Raw genomic sequence first — 21,702 nt, 5'->3', positions numbered from 1 at the left:
GATGTAAGGACTGATCATCCATAACATCAAAATTATAGCTTTAACTCTTTACACTCAGTGGAATTTTTGTGATATTGTCAGAACAAAGTTCTCAGAAAACAACGAACCAGAGTTTGGCATTTGAATTTTGTCACAGATTATGCAAATATTAATCTGTTGTGGACACACTGCATAAACATAAATGGTGATAGAGCATCTGATCAAATTACTGAAGATTTTAGTCCTGGGTTTTACTGATGTTATATCCATATAAATGAGAAAATAAATTACATGTTGTTTTATCATTTTGCAATAGGGCAGATATAATTTCTAAGGGATATTTTGGTAATACACATTACAAACACGCGTTTTCACATTATAAACAAAATAATATACCATCTACACGGTCATACACATCTACTCAGTAATACACAACAGTTTGTACAACGCTACTCAAACCAGAGCATCCATATCCCCAGATTCCTACCACAAGCTCTGGACCTTTTCACCTGGATCATTGCAGCTTGCTATCTGCTACTCGAGTGACTATTCCTGGCTAACGTCTGTCCCAAAGCAAGCACCAATTAGCCTGGAGCTAGCCCATGCTAGGCCCATTCTCCCGGCTAGCTGAAGCGGCCCATCAGCCACTCCTGGGCTACAATACCCGGACCCCTTCTACTGCCGGTATGGGGCACGGAACCCCGCCAATCCTTCACGACTGGATTACGACGTAATCTGCTCGAGGGAGGACTCAACTGGCCCCTACATCGCGACATCCTCTGAATGCCCATCTGCTAGCCTGCTATCCACGGCCTGCTAGCTGCTAGCCACGGCCTGCTAGCTGTCTAGATCATATTGGACTGTTAGCTGAATAGATCCAACGGCCAATTTCTTAAGACACTATACCTATTTTGCCAATTGGACTTGGACCCCTCTGCTACTCAGAACCCTACTAATCCATCACAACTGGTCTATTAACGTCACAGCACGCGGGGGCTAAAACAGACTTTCCTCCGTCGAGACGTCTGCTAGCTGTCTGAATCGCCGTGTCCCCAGCCCAAACACCCACTGGACCTCTATGATCACCGGGCTACGCATGCCTCGCCCTAATATCAATATGCCTTGTCCATTACTGTCCTGGTTAGTGATTATTGTCTTATTTCACTGTAGAGCCTCTAGCCATGCTCAATATGCCTTAACCAACCATTTAGTTCCATCTCCCACATATGTGGTGACATCACATGGTTTAAATGTCTCTAGAGACAATATCTCTCACATCATTACTCAATGCCTAGGTTTAACTCCAATGTACTCACATCCTACCATACCTTTGTCTGTACATTATGCCTTGAATCTATTCTATCGCGCCCAGAGACCTGCTCCTTTTACTCTCTGTTCTGAACGTAATAGACAACCAGTTCTGATAGCCTTATACCCTTATCCTACTCCTCCTCTGTTCCTCTGGTGATGTAAAGGTTAATCCAGGACCTGCAGTGCCTACCTCCAATCCTACTCCCCAGGTGCTCTCATTTGTTGACTTCTGTAACCGTAAAAGCCTTGGTTTCATGCATGTTAACATTAGAAGCCTCCTCCCTAAATGTGTTTTATTCACTGCTTTAGCACACTCTGCCGAGTCGTGTCTGAATCCTGGCTTTGGAAGAACACCAAAAAACAGAAATTTCCATCCCTAACTATAACATTTTCCAACAAGATATAACTGCCAAAGGGGGCGGTGTTGCAATCTACTGCAGAGACAGCCTGCAGAGTTGTGTCTTACCATCCAGGTCTTTTCCCAAACAATTCGAGCTTCTACTTTTAAAAATCCACCTTTCCAGATACAAGTCCATCCCCGTTGCCGCTTGCTATAGACCCCCCTCTGCCCCCAGCGGTACCCTGGACACCATATGTGAATTGATTGCCCCCCATCTATCTTCAGAGATCGTGCTGCTAGGTGAGCTAAACTGGAACATGCTTAACACCCCTACAATCTAAGCTTGATGCCCTCAATCTCACACAAATTATCAATGAACCCACCAGGTACAACCCCAAATCCGTAAACACGGGCACCCTCATAGATATCATCCTAATCAACTTGCCCTCCAAATACACCTCTGCTGTTTTCAACCAAGATCTCAGCGATCACTGACTCATTGCCTGCATCCATAATGGGTCTGCAGTCAAACGACCTCCACTCATCACTGTAAAACGCTCCTTAAAACGCTTCAGCGAGCAGGCCATTCTAATCGACCTGGCCCGGGTATCTTGGAAGGATATTAACCTCATCCTGTCAGTATAGGATGCCTGGGTATTCTTTAAAAGTGCCTTCCTCACCAGTTTAAATAAGCATGCCCCATTCAAAAAATGTAGAACCAGGAACAGATATTGCCCTTGGGTCTCTCGAGACCTGACTGCCCTTAACCAGCACAAAAACATCCTGTGGCGTTCTGCATTAGCATCGAATAGCCCCAGTGACATGCAACTTTTCAGGGAAGCTAGGAAGACAATATACACAGGCAGTTAGGAAAGCTAAGGCCATCTTTATCAAGTAGAAATTTGCATCCTGTAGCACAAACTCAAAAAAATTCTGGGACACTGTAAAGTCCATGGAGAATAAGAGCACCTCCTCCCAGCTGCCCACTGCACTGAGGCAAGGAAACACTGTCACCACCGATAAATCCACTATAATTGAGAATTTCAATAAGCATTTTTAGACAGCTGGCCATGCTTTCCACCTGGCTACCCCAACCCCGATCAACAGCCCTCTACTCCCCACAGCAACTCGCCCAAGCCTCCCCCATTTATCCTTCACCCAAATCCAGATAGCTGATGTTCTGAAAGAGCTGCAAAATCTGGACCCCTACAAATCACCTGGGCTAGACAATCTGGACCCACTCTTTAGGCTTTAGGTTTTAGGCTAGGTTTCTGTACAGCACTTTGTGACATCAGCTGATCTAAGAAGGGCTTTATAAATACATTTTATTGATTAAATTTGATTGACTTACATGGTAATACACATCTACATGGCAATACACATTATCAACCAAATAATACACAATATAAACAGTAATACACATGATCAACACGGTAATACACAACATCAACACGGTAATACACAACATCAACACGGTAATACACATCATATACATGGTAATACACATACAGTAATACTCATTATAAACATGGTAATACTCATTATAAACATGGTAATACTCATTATAAACATGGTAATACTCATTATAAACACAATAATACACATAAACATGCAGTAGTCTTTTGAAAGCTTCAGATGGATAAATTGACCTTTTATGAGGATTGTACGTTGTTAAAGTGACATCTTCCTGCACTATACTTCAGGGTCATTTCCCCTAATCCTTAGAATGGGCTCGACGATTATATCAACAAATTTGTTCAAATGCAGTCATTTAAGATATACCGAATAAAAATATAAACGCAACACGCAACAATTTCAAAGATTTTTACCGATTTACAGTTCACATACTTGCACATCCTCATCTGCACATATATCACTCCAGTGTAAATTGCTAAATTGTAATTACTTCGCCACTATTGGCCTATTTATTGCCTTACCTCCTTACTTCATTTGCACACACTGTATACAGATTTTTCTATTGTGTTACTGACTGTACTTTTGTTTATCCCATGTGTAACTCTGTGTTGTTTTGTCGCACTGCTTTGCTTTATCTTGACCAGGTCACAGTTGTAATTGAGAACTTGTTCTCAACTGGCCACCTGGTTAAATAAATGTGATATTTAAAAAAAAATACATTGAAATATTTTCCATTGGGTTTCCTTCTACATACACACGTATCTACTGTGGTGATCCCTGCCTGTTTCCTAAAGCGCACACACACACCGTAGTCCATAACTACTCCCTGCCAGCCCAGGGGAAGCCCTTCCTGACTACTGCCGTGATCCCCTGCCTGTTTCCTAAAGCACACACACACACCGTAGTCCATAACTACTCCCTGCCAGCCCAGGGGAAGCCCTTCCTGACTACTGCGGTGATCCCCTGCCTGTTAACTACCCCTGCCAGCCCAGGGGAAGCCCTTCCTGACACCCCTGCCTGTTTCCTAAAGCGCACACACACAGTAGTCCATAACTACACAGTAGTCCATAACTACTCCCTGCCAGCCCAGGGGAAGCCCTTCCTGACTACTGCGGTGATCCCCTGCCTGTTTCCTAAAGCGCACACACCGTAGTCCATAACTACTCCCTGCCAGACCAGGGGAAGCCCTTGTTGACTACTGCCGTGATCCCACCTTTCCTAAAACACACACACACGTTGTCTACACATATGCTCGCCAACCAACTGCCAGGGGAAGCCCTCACTACATGCTGACTCGGTCAGGGTGGAGAGCCTCTTCTAACCTTGGTGTGTATCGCCCTCTAGTGGAGAGTAGTTACAATACATGTTTGGAGATTTCATATAAATATCAAGGCCCATGAGGTGGGTCATGTTCATTAAAACATTTTGCACTGGTAAATAAAAACATCTGCAAATCTTGAAACATCATGGAAATATATAGAAAACGTTTGTAGTTAAATAATTTTTGGACAAAAATATAATCCTGATGTTTATCGCCTTTACCTGGTTGTAATCTGGTTAGTTGACCAGTTTACAACTAGAAAATGGCGTCACTAAACCGAATGTTCAGTCTGTGAAAATGTGATGCACGACAAGTCTCTCGCTGTCTCTCATCTCAAAGGAAAAATGTGAGGCAACAAGCTCATAATTGCTCGTGTTATCCTGCTAAACATAAACAGCATGATTCTATCTGTCTCTCTGTGACCGCCGATAATTGCAGAACGAAGTTGCCTACAAAGTTGTCTTCTGTAGTAACCGGAAGGTTGCAAGTTCAAATCCCCGAGCTGACAAGGTTCTGCCCCTGAACAGGCAGTTCCTAGGCCGTCATTGAAAATAAGAATTTGTTCTTAGCTGACTTGCCTAGTAAAATAAGGAGGCACGAAAACGAGATTCTAGCTTCAGCATGTTTACAAGCCTAGTCTGCGCATGTTATACATAGGTACGGATACCCACAAGAGCCAACTACTACATTCGCAATTATACAGGGATAAAAAAAGATGCTTCAAATTTAACCGAGATGACTGTAATTCAAATATTAATACAGTACGCCTATAGGCTACATATTGAGATCAATCAACTGAGTTCTAATCTGCTAATTGTTTCATGATGTGTAACAACATATCAGATATTTAGTGCATTATTATTGGGTAAATATTCAAATAAACTGCCTAAATATTTGTAGCAAAATGGGGAAAAATATATTTCTAGGAACTGAATGAAGAAAGCTGATTCTTTCGATCCTATCAGTATATAATTGTTCAGAAAATATTCTATTCACATTTATAATACAATTTACTCAAACGACACAATCATTTATTTACCCTTCCTTTCTATTGGGCACAAAATCATCTGAAACACCCCAAACAAAATTCTGTAGTCACAAACTTAATCTTTGCGTGCTAGGTATATGGGACCAAAAACTAAACTTTCGACTACCTACGTGAGTTTGTCCAAATACTTATACCTTCAAATTGGGGGGCGACGACGACTAGATACATAAAGTGCTTTAATTTCCAAACGGTAAAACAGATATGTATGAAAATACCTTAAGATAAAAGGTGACATTCTGTACTGTCACCTCATATAAAACATTTGTTCTCAAATCCCAAATGTTGTAGTATACGTATAGAGGTAAATGTAAAAGTTGCAGCTTCACGGTTCAAATAAATAAATATATGAGTGTAGTACACAGACATGCAGACCTACACTTAAATGTGCAACGTTGTATATGCGTTCTTAGAATCATCCACTCACACGTGTTATTTGAAACAACCCGTGGGGTTGACGCAAGGTGGCCTCAACCCCACGGTTACTGTACCCCTAAGATTCACAGTCAACTGTCTTTGCAGGCACACACCACCTGCAATAACAAAAATAAACCTTAAATTATCTTCTGGTCATCAAGTTGATCTATTTTAAGTCATGTGGATATAAAGTCTAAGATCTTTGATAGGCTGATGCAGAATTTGTTACAGGAAGTAATCGCCAGCCAGCTGGTCAGGTTAGCATAGGGCTAAATGGGCCATGTAATCTTATGGGGACAGCTATACATGTAACATTGTATCAGGTCCAAATATGTTGTTGATTTTAATTGTCTTATATGCATTTTGAGACAGAGTTTTAGTTTAAACTTTGTCTCTTTCTAATGTTCATAAGTATAGACCCTGTGTGATTCTGTAGCAGCTGATCAAGTCATACCTTTTTGTTTTGACTTCCTACAAGCCTTTCGGGCTGGTGTTTACAGAACATTTGGAGGCTGGTGTTTAGAGAACATTTGGAGGCTGGTGTTTAGAGAACATTTGGAGGCTGGTGTTTAAAGAACATTTGGAGGCTGGTGTTTACAGAACATTTGGAGGCTGGTGTTTACAGAACATTTGGAGGCTGGTGTTTACAGAACATTTGGAGGCTGGTGTTTACAGAACATTTGGAGGCTGGTGTTTAGAGAACATTTGGAGGCTGGTGTTTACAGAACATTTGGAGGCTGGTGTTTACAGAACATTTGGAGGCTGGTGTTTACAGAACATTTGGAGGCTGGTGTTTAGAGAACATTTGGAGGCTGGTGTTTACAGAACATTTGGAGGCTGGTGTTTACAGAACATTTGGAGGCTGGTGTTTACAGAACATTTGGAGGCTGGTGTTTACAGAACATTTGGTGCTGTCTGATTAGGATATAAAGGGCCTGTCTCCAAGAGGCAAGTTAGACATTTTCTCTATCTTTATTATCTGAGATTAATGTGGACGCTACCATGATTACTGGTAACCACAAATTAATCGTGAATTATAATTAGTGAGAAAGTTACAATAGGTATGTGACAAATATAAATCTAATTAACATTTAAACTGCAATTTTTCACATAAATAATAATTATGAACTGAAGTCACTATTCAGATATGGTAGTGTGTAAGAGCACTACTAGGGGGCAATGCAGTTCAATCTACTGGTAAATGTAATAACACTGGTAAATGTAATAACAACGGTAAATGTAATAACACTGGTAATTGTAATAACACCGGTAAATGTAATAACACTGGTAAATGTAATAACACTGGTAAATGTAATAACACTGGTTAAATGTAATAACACTGGTAAATGTAATAACACTGGTAAATGTAATAACACTGGTGAATGTAATAACACTGGTAAATGTAATAACACTGGTGAATGTAATGCATTTCTATTTGTAATGTAATAACACTGGTAAATGTAATAACACAGGTAAATGTAATAACACTGGTAAATGTAATAACACTGGTAAATGTAATAACACTGGTAAATGTAATAACACAGGTAAATGTAATAACACCGGTAAATGTAATAACACCGGTAAATGTAATAACACTGGTAAATGTAATAACACTGGTAAATGTAATAACACCGGTAAATGTAATAACACCGTAAATAACACTGGTAAATGTAATAACACTGGTAAATGTAATAACACTGGTAAATGTAATAACACCGGTAAATGTAATAACACCGGTAAATGTAATAACACTGGTAAATGTAATAACACTGGTAAATGTAATGACTTTTCTATTTGTAATGTAATAACACTGGTAAATGTAATAACACTGGTAAATGTAATAACACCGGTAAATGTAATAACACCGGTAAATGTAATAACACTGGTAAATGTAATAACACCGGTAAATGTAATAACACCGGTAAATGTAATAACACTGGTAAATGTAATAACACTGGTAAATGTAATAACAACAGTAAATGTAATAACACTGGTAAATGTAATAACACCGGTAAATGTAATAACACTGGTAAATGTAATAACACTGGTAAATGTAATAACACTGGTAAATGTAATAACAACGGTAAATGTAATAACACTGTTAAATGTAATAACACTGGTAAATGTAATAACACTGGTAAATGTAATAATACTGGTAAATGTAATAACAACGGTAAATGTAATAACACTGGTAAATGTAATAACACTGGTAAATGTAATAACACTGGTAAATGTAATAACACTGGTAAATGTAATAATACTGGTAAATGTAATAACAACGGTAAATGTAATAACACTGGTAAATGTAATAACACTGGTAAATGTAATAACACTGGTAAATGTAATAACACTGGTAAATGTAATAACACTGGTAAATGTAATAACACTGGTAAATGTAATAATACTGGTAAATGTAATAACACTGGTAAATGTAATAACACTGGTAAATGTAATAACACTGGTAAATGTAATAACACGGGTAAATGTAATAACAACGGTAAATGTAATAACACTGGTAAATGTAATAACACCGGTAAATGTAATAACACTGGCAAATGTAATAACACCGGTAAATGTAATAACACCGGTAAATGTAATAACACTGGTAAATGTAATAACACTGGTAAATGTAATAACACTGGTAAATGTAATGACTTTTCTATTTGTAATGTAATAACACTGGTAAAATCTCCAAACAACATTTAGTATAACTCTTCTCCAATAATAATAATAATATAATATATGCCATTTAACAGACGCTTTTATCCAAAGCGACTTACAGTCATGTGTGCATACATTCTACGTATGGGTGGTCCCGGGGATCGAACCCACTACCCTGGCGTTACAAGCACCATGCTCTACCAACTGAGCTACAGAAGGACCACAATAGAGGGAGCTAAACGCCCAGACTAGAAAAAACGCTACAAAAGGGGCCTTTCTTTTGCCTGCCACTGAAAAGGTTAGTGGAGGTGCCTGAAAGAGATCCTGGCGGGGAATCAGAGGAGTCTAAAGCATTGAGGAATCGGAGGAGCCTAAAGCATTTGGGAATTGGAGGAGCCTAAAGCATTGAGGAATCAGAGGAGCGTAAAGCATTTGAGAATCAGAGGAGTCTAAAGCATTTGGGAATTGGAGGAGCCTAAAGCATTTGGGAATTGGAGGAGTCTAAAGCATTGAGGAATCGGAGGAGCCTAAAGCATTTGGGAATTGGAGGAGCCTAAAGCATTGAGGAATCAGAGGAGCGTAAAGCATTTGAGAATCAGAGGAGTCTAAAGCATTTGGGAATTGGAGGAGCCTAAAGCATGGAGGAATCAGAGGAGTCTAAATCATTGTCAAAACAAACGGTTAATAATGACCACAGTTAACCTCTCCACCCTGAATGTCTGTGAGTCAGCATGTAGAGAGTGTTTTCCCTGACAGTTGGTTGGCTAGCATATTTAAAGACAACATGCGTGAGTGTTTTAGGAAACTGGGGATCAACGGCTGTACTCAACAAGGGCTTTCCCTGGGCTGTCTGGCAGGAAGTATTTATAGATTACTGTGGTGTGTGTGCTCTGTAGGGGGATCAAAGAGATCCACTTCAAGTGACAACAATAATCCCTTGTTGATGTCACTTGTTAAATCCACTTCAAAACAGTGTCGATGAAGGGGAGGAGACTGGTTAAAGAAGGATTTTAAGCCTTGAGACATGGATTGTGTACGTGTGCCATTCAGAGGGTGAATGGACAAGACAAAATATTGAAGTGCCTTTCAACGGGGTATGGTAGTAGTTGCCAGGAGCACCGGTTTGTGTCAAGAACGGCAACACTGCTTGGTTTTTCATATTCAACAGTTTCCTGTGTGTATCAAGAATGGCCCACCAACCAAAGGACATCCAACCAACTTGGCACAACTGTGGGAAACATTGGAGTCAAAATGGGGCAGCATGGGACACTTTCTCCACCTTGTAGAGTCCATGCCCTGACGAATTGAGGCTGTTCTGAGGGCAAAAGGGGGGTGCAACTCAATATTAGGAAGGTGTTCTTAATGTTTTGTACACTCAGTGTACAGTCAACTTCAAAATTATTGGCACCCTTCATGAGGATTTGTACAATAAATAATACAAATACTGAGCAATATTGTACGCTAAAAATAATGGGAACATTTGATTATTTATTGTAATTGTTAAGGAACTGTTTAGACAACCTTAATGTTTCGTTCATGTTCAGAATAAATAATAATACAGAAAACTCTAAAAGGAGATGTCAAAAGAAAGACACAAAATAAAAGCCCTGCTGGTGGGAGATGGTTCAGCTGATTAGCTCAGTAATCCCTCCCAGCTGTGCACAGACCTCTAATGCAGACCAGAGCTTCCTCCACTGGCCCCTCCTCCACTGGCCCCTAGGGATGGAATGTGTATCATAGTGTGCTGAATAACTGGCCCCTCCTCCACTGGCCCCTAGGCAAGGGATGTGCATGATAGTAGTATGTTGAATAACTGGCCCCTCCTCCACTAGGGATGGGATGTGTATCATAGTAGTGTGTTGAATAACTGTGGCCTACCACTCCTTTTACCTACTACATAACATAACACAATTGCTCAGAGAAAGAGATTTTCATTTAACAAGTAATACAATTTATTTGTTTAAATACTCACTACTTCGCCAGCTAAAATGTCCTGGTACTTGGTAGAGTTCATTATGCCTTTGACCTTAACAAAGGCCCCAGGACCAGTGTAATCAAAACAGCCCATAACATCAAAGACCCACTACCATATTGAACAGTAGATGTGTGGTTCTGTCCTGCATATACATCCTTCTTTCAACACCAATCCCACTACTGGTGGGCGTGGTCAAACAGCACTTACATTTGTTGGATTCTCTCTATAAGGATTTTTTTTATGGAAACCCTCTTTTTAAAAAAAGACGCAGCGCCTGAGACCACTGTGCCCCTCAGGAACTCTTCCAAAGAACCTATTGGTGTGGAAATGGTTTGGTGACCCGAAGACGCAACCAAGTTCTGTTATTCTCCCACTTTCAACTTTGGATATTTCTTTGCTTTCCGAACCACCGTCCTCACTGTGTGTGGGAATAACATTCACTTGTGCGACAGAATATTTGTATTAATTGTGCTGTCAATGTTCACTTGAACCAAGTGTAAAGGACGTCATGCTGCTTGCTTAGCGATCACCACTTCCTCCTTATTCGGAACATACCGAGGCTCAAACTCAGGACCTCTATCTCACAAACACATGACCTCTATCTCACAAACACATGACCTCTATCTCACAAACACATGACCTCCTGAAGAGTCTTAACTAGTCGCACCACCAAAAAGCAAACTATTCAGCAGCACAAGTGGAGACACTGTAGGCTGAGGCCTGAGTTTCAGCTCCCCATCTGCTACACAAGCAATACCAAGTCTGTACCCGTTTAGGAAAAATGCATTTTAATGTATTCGGTAATGTTACACTTATCCAGATTTACCAGAGGGTTCAAATTGCATTGATTTAGAGGCTAGATCACTTCGTCAGCAGAGCGGAGGCGTCCCACTTTTATTGGATGGCTATAAATAGAATCCACAGTGGTGGGAGAGGTTGGAATGAAGGCCCAACAGTCAGCCAACACAGACTAGATACATGCTGTCAGAAGGCAGTCATGGAGCAGTGAGCAGTTACCTACTCTGTCAGATTACTTTAGTTGCAGGTTTAGTGAAATCTGGGGTTCTGAAACACAATGGCCACCCTCCATGCTGACAACATTGAAGACGCATGCAAGTAGGCCAGCAGCATACCAGCCCTGCATACCACTGCTGGCTTGATTCTGAAGCAAAGCAGGGTTGGTCCTGGTCAGTCCCTGGATGGGAGACCAGATGCTGTTGGAAGTGGTGTTGGAGGGCCAGTAGGAGGCACTCTTTCCTCTGGTCTAAAAATATATATCCCAATGCCCAGGGCAGTGATTGGGGACACTGTCCTGTGTAGGGTGCCTTCTTTTGGATGGGACGTTAAACGGGTGTCCTGACTCTCTGAGGTCATTAAAGATCTCATGGCACTTATCGTAAGAGTAGGGGTGTTAACCCCGGGGTCCTGGCTAAATTCCCAATCTCGCCCTCAAACCATCACGGTCACCTAATAATCCCCAGTTTACAATTGGCTCATTAATCCCCCTCCTCTCCCCTGTAACTATTCCCCAGGTCGTTGCTGTAAATGAGAACGCGTTCTCAGTCAATTTACCTGGTAAAATAACAGAAAATTAAAATTAAAAAGTTCTCAGAACGCCTGTATTTGATGTTTATTAACATATCAGCTAACCACATCATATGGTGTAGCAATCTGACATGGCACACAACCAATAAGAGACTCTGGAATCATGATTCTATGTGACCTAAAGAGAAAGGTCCTGCCACAGGACCTTGGAGTGTGAGGGCAAGTTGATCAGACACATGAGTTCCACACTGAAGTCATTTCAATGTTGTGATTTTGAACATAATTAGTGTTGAATAAGTTCTGAAAGAAGAAAGAGGAAGCATTTTTGAGAAAGGAAAGTTAGCTAGAAAGGAAGGTTAGCTAGAATGAAAGGTTAGCTAGAAAGGAAGGTTAGCTAGAATGAAAGCTTAGCTAGAAAGGAAGGTTAGCTAGAATGGAAGGTTAGCTAGAAAGGAAGGTTAGCTAGAAAGGAAGGTTAGCTAGAAAGGAAGGTTAGCTAGAATGGAAGGTTAGCTAGAAAGGAAGGTTAGCTAGAAAGGAAGGTTAGCTAGAAAGGAAGGTTAGCTAGAAAGGAAAGTTAGCTGGAATGGAAGGTTAGCTAGAAAGGAAAGTTAGCTGGAATGGAAGGTTAGCTAGAAAGGAAGGTTAGCTAGAATGGAAGGTTAGCTAGAAAGGAAGGTTAGCTAGAAAGGAAAGTTAGCTGGAATGGAAGGTTAGCTAGAAAGGAACATTAGCTAGAAAGGAAGGTTAGCTAGAATGGAAAGTTAGCTAGAAAGGAAAGTTAGCTGGAATGGAAGGTCAGCTAGAAAGTCACAGTCTCTATGCCACATTATTGTAGCTATTAAAAAGCTATTGGGGTGATTCCTCAAGAAACTAAAACAAAAACATACCATTCTTTTGGGGATTTTTATAAATTTAATCCATAGAAGGGTCCTTTGAATGAAGGATTGTTGCCATGTATTTAACACGAGTTAAATAGAAAGACGTGAATTTAACATTGAGCATTGAACAATGCCTTCTTCATTTTAAGAAAGATGGTGGCCACCAGCTTCTTAATGTTTTGCAACGGTGTGCCTAATGAACACAACCCTGATTCTGATCCAACAGGTTGAGTACAACATTATTTAGATGATTGCGATACTAAAGTTGACTGTTATTATGACTGTTTAACATATTATGACTTTTTGGTCCATGGCCCTGTTCGTGGTATCAATTGCAGGACTATAAAGCAGAAGCTCTTATCAGGGCTTCAGTCATCCCAGATAAAACAGCTGCCATAGAGATCAAGGCTATTACCGAATCAGCAGTTAAATGTAGACTGCCCTTTAAAACCAATTTCTCGTTTGGAAAACGGCCTATGATGCATGATATGAGTCAGAAACATTTACTCTAGTGTCAACATTGACTACAAAGTGTGAATAGGATAATTTTGGTCATAAAAACAGAGTTTGGTAAGTCACTGAGTAACAACGGGTACATGAAGGTTGGGTTGGGATTACAGTTATGTCAACAATTTTTGCCCCCGTTCCCATATTACCGAGGGGTGTGCAGATCTCATCATACTAGCATGAGTAATCGTATCCGTTTCATCACGCTTGATACTTGGAATCGTATTTATTTGTGATCGGAAAACTCAGAAGTGCACGTTAAAAATGCTGCTATATTAACTGCAATACACTGGTCTCAAATATATTCGGATAACTAGGCAACACAGAACCATTGCGGACTCACGGTAAAAAAAAATAGAGTATTTTTATGATATTAAAACGTGTGCCAGTCCAACATGCCTAACTCTGCCCACTGGGGCGTGGCTTACGGAGCGCTGTCTGAAAGAAGCTCTCGTGTCGTCCTATTCCACCGGATCGAGTTATCTAATCACACCGGTAAAGTCTATACAGTACCTCATAGAAAATACTTATGTTCCTTCACTCATTCGCATGCATTGATCAAACGACCCCGACTGATGAAAATGCCCACGATTTACTTACTTAGTCCTATTAGATGATCAACTAAATGGGCTAATATATAGTCTAACGCATGGCTGGCTTCTACTGCCTGCATGTATTTCAGACACAGATGTAGATAAAGGGACTAATTCACTTTCCCCATATAGTTTCTCTCAAAAAGTAAGGGGTCTTGACAGCTGCCCTGATTCTTCCTAGATTGTGTTGTAGAGGCTTCCATTAAACACCCTCTGTGTTCTGTTTGACAAGTAACTCTTTACCCACAATATAGCAGGGGGAGTAAAGCCACAACACACACGTTTTTCCATCAGCAGACTATGATCGATAATGTCAAAAGCAGCACTGAAGTCTAACGAAACAACTCCCACAATCTTTTTATCATCAATTTATCTCAGCCAATTAGTCATTTGTGTAAGTGCCATTCTTGTTGAATGTCCTTCCCTTTAAGCGTGCTGAAAGTCTGTTTGTCAATTTGTTTACTGTAAAATAGCATTGAATCTGGTCAAACACAATTTTTTCCCAAAAGTGTAAAGGTTGGTGACAGGCTGATTGATTGGCTATTTGAGCAAGTAAAGGGGGCTTTACTATTCTTGGGATGCAAAAAAAATATTTTGCTTCCTTCCAGGCCTGAGGGAACACAATTTATAGTAGGCTTAGATTGAAGATATGCCAAATAGGAGTGGCAATATCATCTGGTGTTATCCTCAGTCATTTCCCCTCCAAGTTGTCCGACCCCAGTGGCTTGTCATTGTTGATAGACAGCAATCATTTCTTCACCTCTTCCACACTCACTTTACAGAATTAAAAATCACAATGCTTCTTTCATAATTTGATCAGATATACTTGGATGTGTAGTGTCAGTGTGTGTTGCTGGCATGTCATGCAAAGTATTTGGCAATATCAGTGGGTTTTGTGATGAATGAGCTATCTGATTCAATGAAGGATGGAACCGAGTTTGCGTTTTTTGATAAAACATTTATTTAAAGTGCCCCAAAGTGAAGTTTATTTTTTGTTCAGTCAGGTCACATGATTCCTCAGTTGTGCAGCCAGACCTATTTGCCATCCCATTCAACCATACAATTCCTTTTCAATCCGCGGGTATTTAACAGTCCTTTTCTTAATGGTTGGATGCTTATTAGTAACTGGAATTAGACATGTCATAAGTGTCAAGTGCAGCGTCTGTTTGCTCCTCATTAAAACGGCACAGACCAACACATCGTTTTTACATCAACAACTTAGGAATCACTGCAAAACGGATTGTATGACACTATATTAGACCCAGCCTTTGGAACTGGTTTTCCTAGATACTTATCCCAACTCAAGATAAGACCCAGATACAGACAGAAGAGGCGGATAGTTTGATTCTCAGATCATTTCTCAGATATCACAGGGGGCAGGCAAAAAGCAGGAGAATAGCAGGCAGAGGATTGTAAATCCAGGTCAGAGTCAAGCAGGTACAGCATGGCAGGCAGGGTCAGGATGGCAGGCAGGGTCAGGATGGCAGGCAGGGTCAGGATGGCAGGCAGGGTCAGGATAGCAGGCAGGCAGGGTCAGGATGGCAGGCAGGGTCAGGATGGCAGGCAGGGTCAGGATGGCAGGCAGGGTCAGGATGGCAGGCAGGGTCAGGGTGGCAGGCAGGGTCAGGATGGCAGGCAGGGTCAGGATGGCAGGCAGGGTCAGGATGGCAGGCAGGCAGGGTCAGGATGGCAGGCAGGGTCAGGATGGCAGGCAGGCAGGGTCAGGATGGCAGGCAGGGTCAGGATGGCAGGCAGGGTCAGGGTGGCAGGCAGGGTCAGGATGGCAGGCAGGGTCAGGATGGCAGGCAGGGTCAGGATGGCAGGCAGGCAGGGTCAGGATGGCAGGCAGGGTCAGGATGGCAGGCAGGGTCAGGATGGCAGGCAGGCAGGGTCAGGATGGCAGGCAGGCAGGGTCAGGATGGCAGGCAGGGTCAGGATGGCAGGCAGGTACAGGATGGCAGGCAGGGGCAGGATGGCAGGGGGTCAGGATGGCAGGCAGGGTCAGGATGGCAGGCAGGGTCAGGATGGCAGGCAGGCAGGGGGTCAGGATGGCAGGCAGGGTCAGGATGGCAGGCAGGGTCAGGATGGCAGGCAGGCAGGGTCAGGATGGCAGGCAGGGTCAGGATGGCAGGCAGGGTCAGGATGGCAGGCAGGCAGGGTCAGGATGGCAGGCAGGGTCAGGATGGCAGGCAGGGTCAGGATGGCAGGCAGGCAGGGTCAGGATGGCAGGCAGGCAGGGTCAGGATGGCAGGCAGGGTCAGGATGGCAGGCAGGCAGGGTCAGGATGGCAGGCAGGCAGGGTCAGGATGGCAGGCAGGGTCAGCATGGCAGGCAGGGTCAGGATGGCAGGCAGGGTCAGGGGCAGGCAGGGTCAGGATGGCAGGCAGGCAGGGTCAGGATGGCAGGCAGGGTCAGCATGGCAGGCAGGGTCAGGATGGCAGGCAGGGTCAGCATGGCAGGCAGGGTCAGGATGGCAGGCAGGGTCAGGATGGCAGGCAGGCAGGGTCAGGGCAGGCAGGGTCAGGATGGCAGGCAGGGTCAGGATGGCAGGCAGGCAGGGTCAGGATGGCAGGCAGGCAGGGTCAGGATGGCAGGCAGGCAGGGTCAGCATGGCAGGCAGGGACAGGATGGCAGGCAGGCAGGCAGGGTCAGGATGGTAGGCAGGGTCAGGATGGCAGGCAGGGTCAGGATGGCAGGCAGGGTCAAGATGGCAGGCAGGGTCAGGATGGTAGGCAGGCAGGCAGGGTCAGGATGGCAGGCAGGCAGGGTCAGGATGGTAGGCAGGCAGGCAGGGTCAGGATGGCAGGCAGGCAGGCAGGGTCAGGATGGCAGGCAGGCAGGCAGGGTCAGGATGGCAGGCAGAAAGGGCAGAACCGGAAAACAAAAACTAAAGCACACGCAAAACCAAGAAACACGCTGGGACGACCAGACAAGACAAAACTGTAAAGAGACAAACAGAAAACACAGGTATAAATACACAGGGGATAATTGGGAAAACGGGAGACACCTGGTGGGGGGTGGAGACAAGTACAAGACAGGTGAAACAGATCAGGGTGTGACAGCTCCTTTATTGTGATCACTACATCAGATGGATCTGTATACTGCTTTAAAGCACATTTTTGCAGCATTAGTAAAGATGTTATCAGTAAATGTTGATGATTTCGTTCCTGTGCTGTTTGTAACTACCCAGGTAGGTTGACTGATAACCTGAACCAGGTTTCAGATACAGGTTACAGTTGGAAGCTTTTTCTTGAGTGGGCAGTTTGATGAAAACCAGTCACTACTTAAATCACCTATTATCAATCATATCACACGTCACCAGCAATGTAATAATTATATGGGCAGACAAAGTAGGCCGACTAAACAACCATAAGGCCTCCGCAATGTCCACAGGAAATAGCTAGAATGAACAACAATGTTTAGCTCCGGATTCCGGTTCATACACCATGTCTGGAGAAAGGGACACTTGTGCCCCGAGACGAGTGACTGAGTGAAGCAGAGCCGTGTGTCTGTCTGGGGAAATGAGAGCGGCTTCTTCTTCTTTAAGTTTTATCTGCAAATCGCAACAAACTGACAGGTGCATACACTGCTACCTACTGGTTTTTCTGCTGTTATAAATTGGGTGGTTTGAGTCCTAAATTCCGATTGGCTGAAAGCCGTGGTATATCAGACTGTGTACCACGAGTATGACAAAACATTTAATTTTACTACTCTAATCATGTTGGTAACCAGTTTATAATAGCAGTAAGGTACCTCTGGGGTTTGTGATATATGGCCAATATACCACGGCTCAGGGCTGTGACCAGGCGCTTCGCGTTGCATCGTGCATAAGAACAGCGCATAGCCGTGGTGTTTTGGCCATATACACCACACTTCCCATGGCCTCATTGCTTAGTTATCATTTCTATAAACTCCTGTATGAGCCGAAATCCAACAACCCGGAATTCCAATACCATTTTCTTTGTAACCCTGACAACAGCATAATTACTTCAAACCACTTTCTGACTTTCCAGATCTTAAACTATACAAAACGTAGTCTCAACATAGTACGACGCTTCTTGATTGCACCTCCTCTATCCATTGCAATTCAACATTTATAGCAATAACTTCTGTTGATTAAACAGAAATCAAATGTTGGGTCTGTTGCATAGGGATAAATACACCAGCGCCTGTCTTCCCGTTTATGGGATCCTTTAAACCATCTGTATACACTGCAAGACAAGAATAAAACTGATATATTGATCCACTTGTAATATACGCTAGGAGTCAGGAAGCAACTAAAGGGATTTAATAATAAATTAAACAGAACGAAACACGTAGTGTACCGACATAAAACACAGAAACAGAATCAATAACACCTGTGAAAAGAACCAAAGGGAGTGACAGATATAGGGGAGGTAATCAGGAAGGTGATGGAGTCCAGGTGACTCTCATGAGGCGCAGGTGCGCTTAACGATGGTGACAGATGTGAGTAAAAATGAGGAAACTGGCGCCAACGAGCGCCAGAGAGGAGCGGATGTAGACGTGACACCACTATTGTTCCTACGTTATCTTCTTCACGCCACTGTTTTCTTTTCTGCGATCAGGCTAAGAGGAACATGTGGTCTGGTATAAAATACAGGGAGCAAGGAGACACTGCCTGGGATCTGTCTGTTGATGAGTTAGAAGCGTTCATTTAAATCGCCTATGAATTCTCAGAAGGCAGCCCGAACTACGCCCCCTTCTTTCTCTATATTTTCTTCATGCAAATTAAAGGGATTTGGGCCTGTTCTCGAGAAAGGAATATATCCTTCGCGTCCATCCCTCACAACCATCCCTTCCGGCGCCATTAGGTAGTTCATCCGTTCACCTTCTCTGTGTCTCACACATTTTGACTAATCAGCCCCCAGCACCAGGCTGTCTCTCCGTCTCCTCCCTACAGGTGCTCCCGCCTGTCCTGAGCTGAAAGAGCCGCCCGCCAGTCAGGAGCTGCCAGAGCCGTCGGTCAGTCAGGAGCTGCCAGAGCCGCCGGTCAGTCAGGAGCTGCCAGAGCCGTCGGTCAGTCAGGAGCTGCCAGAGCCGTCGGTCAGTCAGGAGCTGCCAGAGCCGTCGGTCAGTCAGGAGCTGCCAGAGCCGCCGGTCAGTCAGGAGCTGCCAGAGCCGTCGGTCAGTCAGGAGCTGCCAGAGCCGTCGGTCAGTCAGGAGCTGCCAGAGCCGTCGGTCAGTCAGGAGCTGCCAGAGCCGCCGGTCAGTTGCCAGCTGCCATAGCCGTCCGTTACTCCGGTGCTGCCGGAATCGCCCTTCACTTCCGGAGCTGCCGGAGTCTCCCCCCTGTCCGGTGCTGCCGGAATCTCCCGTCCATTCGGAACCCGTTGCTAAGATCCCCAGTCCGAGGTCGGCGGCGAGGGTTGCCACTTGAAAGGCACCGCGGAGGCGGGTTAAGAGGTGGAGAAAGACTATGGTGGAGTGGGGTCCACGTCCCGCGCCAGAGCCGCCACCGCAGACAGACCCCACCCAGACCCTCCCCTATAGGTTCAGGTTTTCCAGCCGGAGTCCGCACTTTTGGGGGTGGGTACTGTCACGTTCTGACCTTAGTTCTTTTGTTTTGTCTTTGTTTTTGGTTGGTCAGGGCATGAGTTGGGATGGGTTGTCTATGTTAGTTTTTCTATGATTTGGTATTTCTGTGTTTGGCCTGGTATGGTTCTCAATCAGAGGCAGCTGTCAATCGCTGTCCCTGATTGAGAATCATACTTAGGCAGCCTGTTTTCACCCTTGAGTTGTGGGTGATTATTTTCTGTTTCGTATCTGTACCAGACAGAACTGTTTCGGTTTCATTTCGTTCTCTTGTTGGTTTTGTATTTTAGTGTTCTGAGTTATATTAAAGAATATGAACACTTACCACGCCGCGCATTGGTCCTCACCTTCTTCCACCACAGACAACCGTGACACATTGGCAGGACAGAGAAGCTACTCCTGGTAAGACGAGGGGCAGGGGGGTGTTTCCATTTGTCAATAACAGCTGGTGCGCGATGTATTAAAGAATTCTTGAGGTATTGCTTGCCTGAGCTAGAGTACCTCATGAAAAGCTGTAGACCACACTATCTACCAAGAGAGCTCTCATCTATAGTATTCCTAGCCGTCTCTATACCACCACAAACCGATGCTGGCACTAAGACCGCACTCAACGAGCTGTACAAAGACATAAACAAGAAAATGCTCATCCAGAAGTGGCGCTCCTAGTGGCTGGGGACTTGATTGCAGGCAAACTTCAATCCATTGTACCTCATTTCTACCAGGATGTCACATGTGCAACAAGAGGGTAAAAAAACTCTCGACCCCCTTTACTCCACACACAGAGATGCATACAAAGCTCTCCCTTGCCCTCCATTTGGCAATTTTGACAATAATAATATCCTCCTGATTCCTGCTTACAAGTGAAAACTAAAGCAGGATGTACCAGTGACTCGCTCAATACGGAAGTGGTGAAATGACATGGATGGTACGCTACAAGACTGTTTTGCTAGCACAGACTGGAATATGTTCCGGGATTCACCCAATGGCATTGAGGAGTATACCAACTCAGTCACCGGCTTCATCAAAAAGTGCATTGACGACGTCATCCCTATGGTAACCGTACGTACATATTTCAATCAGAAGCCATGGATTACAGGCAACATCCGTATCGAGCAAAAGGCTAGAGCTGCCGCTTTCAAGGAGCGGGACACTAATCCGGACGCTTATAAGAAATCCCGCTATGCCCTCAGACGAACCATCAAACAGGCAAAGCGTCAATACAGGATTAATATTGAATCCTACTACACTGGCTCTGAGGCTTGTCGGATGTGGCAGGGCTTGAAAACTATTACGGACTACAAAGGAAATCACAGCCATGAGCTGCCCAGTAACGCGAGCCTACCAGACGAGCTAAATGCCTTTTATGCTCACTTCGATGCAAGCAACACTGAAGCATAAATGAGAGCAATAGCTGTTCCGGATGACTGTGTGATCACCCTCTACATAGCCAATGTGAGCAAGACCTTTAAATAGGTCAACATTTACAAACCCACGGTGCCAGACAGGTTACCAGGACGTGTACACAAAGCATGCGTAGACCAACTGGCAAGTGGCAGGTTTCACTGACATTTTCAACTTCTCCCTGACCGAGTCTGTAATACTTACATGTTTCAAGCAGACACCCATAGTTCCTGTGCCCAAGGAAGCGAAGGTAACCTGCCTAAAAGATTACCTCCCTGTGGCACTCACGCTGGTACGTAGCCATGAAGTGCTTTAAAAGGCTGGTCATGGCTCACAACACCATCATCCCGGAAATCCTAGACCCACTAGACCCACCGCCCCAACAGATCCACAGACAACGCAATCTCTATCACACTCCACTCTGCCCTTTCCCACCTGGATAAAAGGAACACCTATGTGAGAATGCTGTTTATTGACTACAGCTCAGCGTTCAACACCATAGTGCCCATCACTAAGCTAAGGACCCTGGGACTAAGCACCTCACTCTGCAACTGGATCCTGGACTTTCTGACAGGCCGTCACCAGGTGGTAAGGGTAGGCAACAACACATCTGCCACGCTGATCCTCAAAGCTGGGGCCCCTCAGGGGTGCGTGCTTCGTCCCCTCCTCTACTCCCTGTTCACCCACAACTATGTGGCCAAACACAACTCCAACACCACCATTAAGTTTGCTGAGGACAGAACAGTGCTAGGCCTGA

General features: G+C 43.9%; 1 protein-coding gene across 36 annotated transcripts in view; it reads left to right on the top strand.

The window, feature by feature from the left end:
• LOC118383727 (myosin heavy chain, fast skeletal muscle-like) overlaps nucleotides 1–21,702 on the top strand; it is a 144,971-nt gene that overhangs the window by 88,049 nt on the left and 35,220 nt on the right. The window lies entirely within an intron of this gene.

Source organism: Oncorhynchus keta, chromosome 10 (assembly GCF_023373465.1).
Source record: "Oncorhynchus keta strain PuntledgeMale-10-30-2019 chromosome 10, Oket_V2, whole genome shotgun sequence".
Classification (NCBI taxonomy): Eukaryota; Metazoa; Chordata; class Actinopteri; order Salmoniformes; family Salmonidae; genus Oncorhynchus; species Oncorhynchus keta.
The sequence above is the reverse complement of the archived record's forward strand: the minus strand, read 5'-3'. Positions and strand labels throughout refer to the sequence as shown.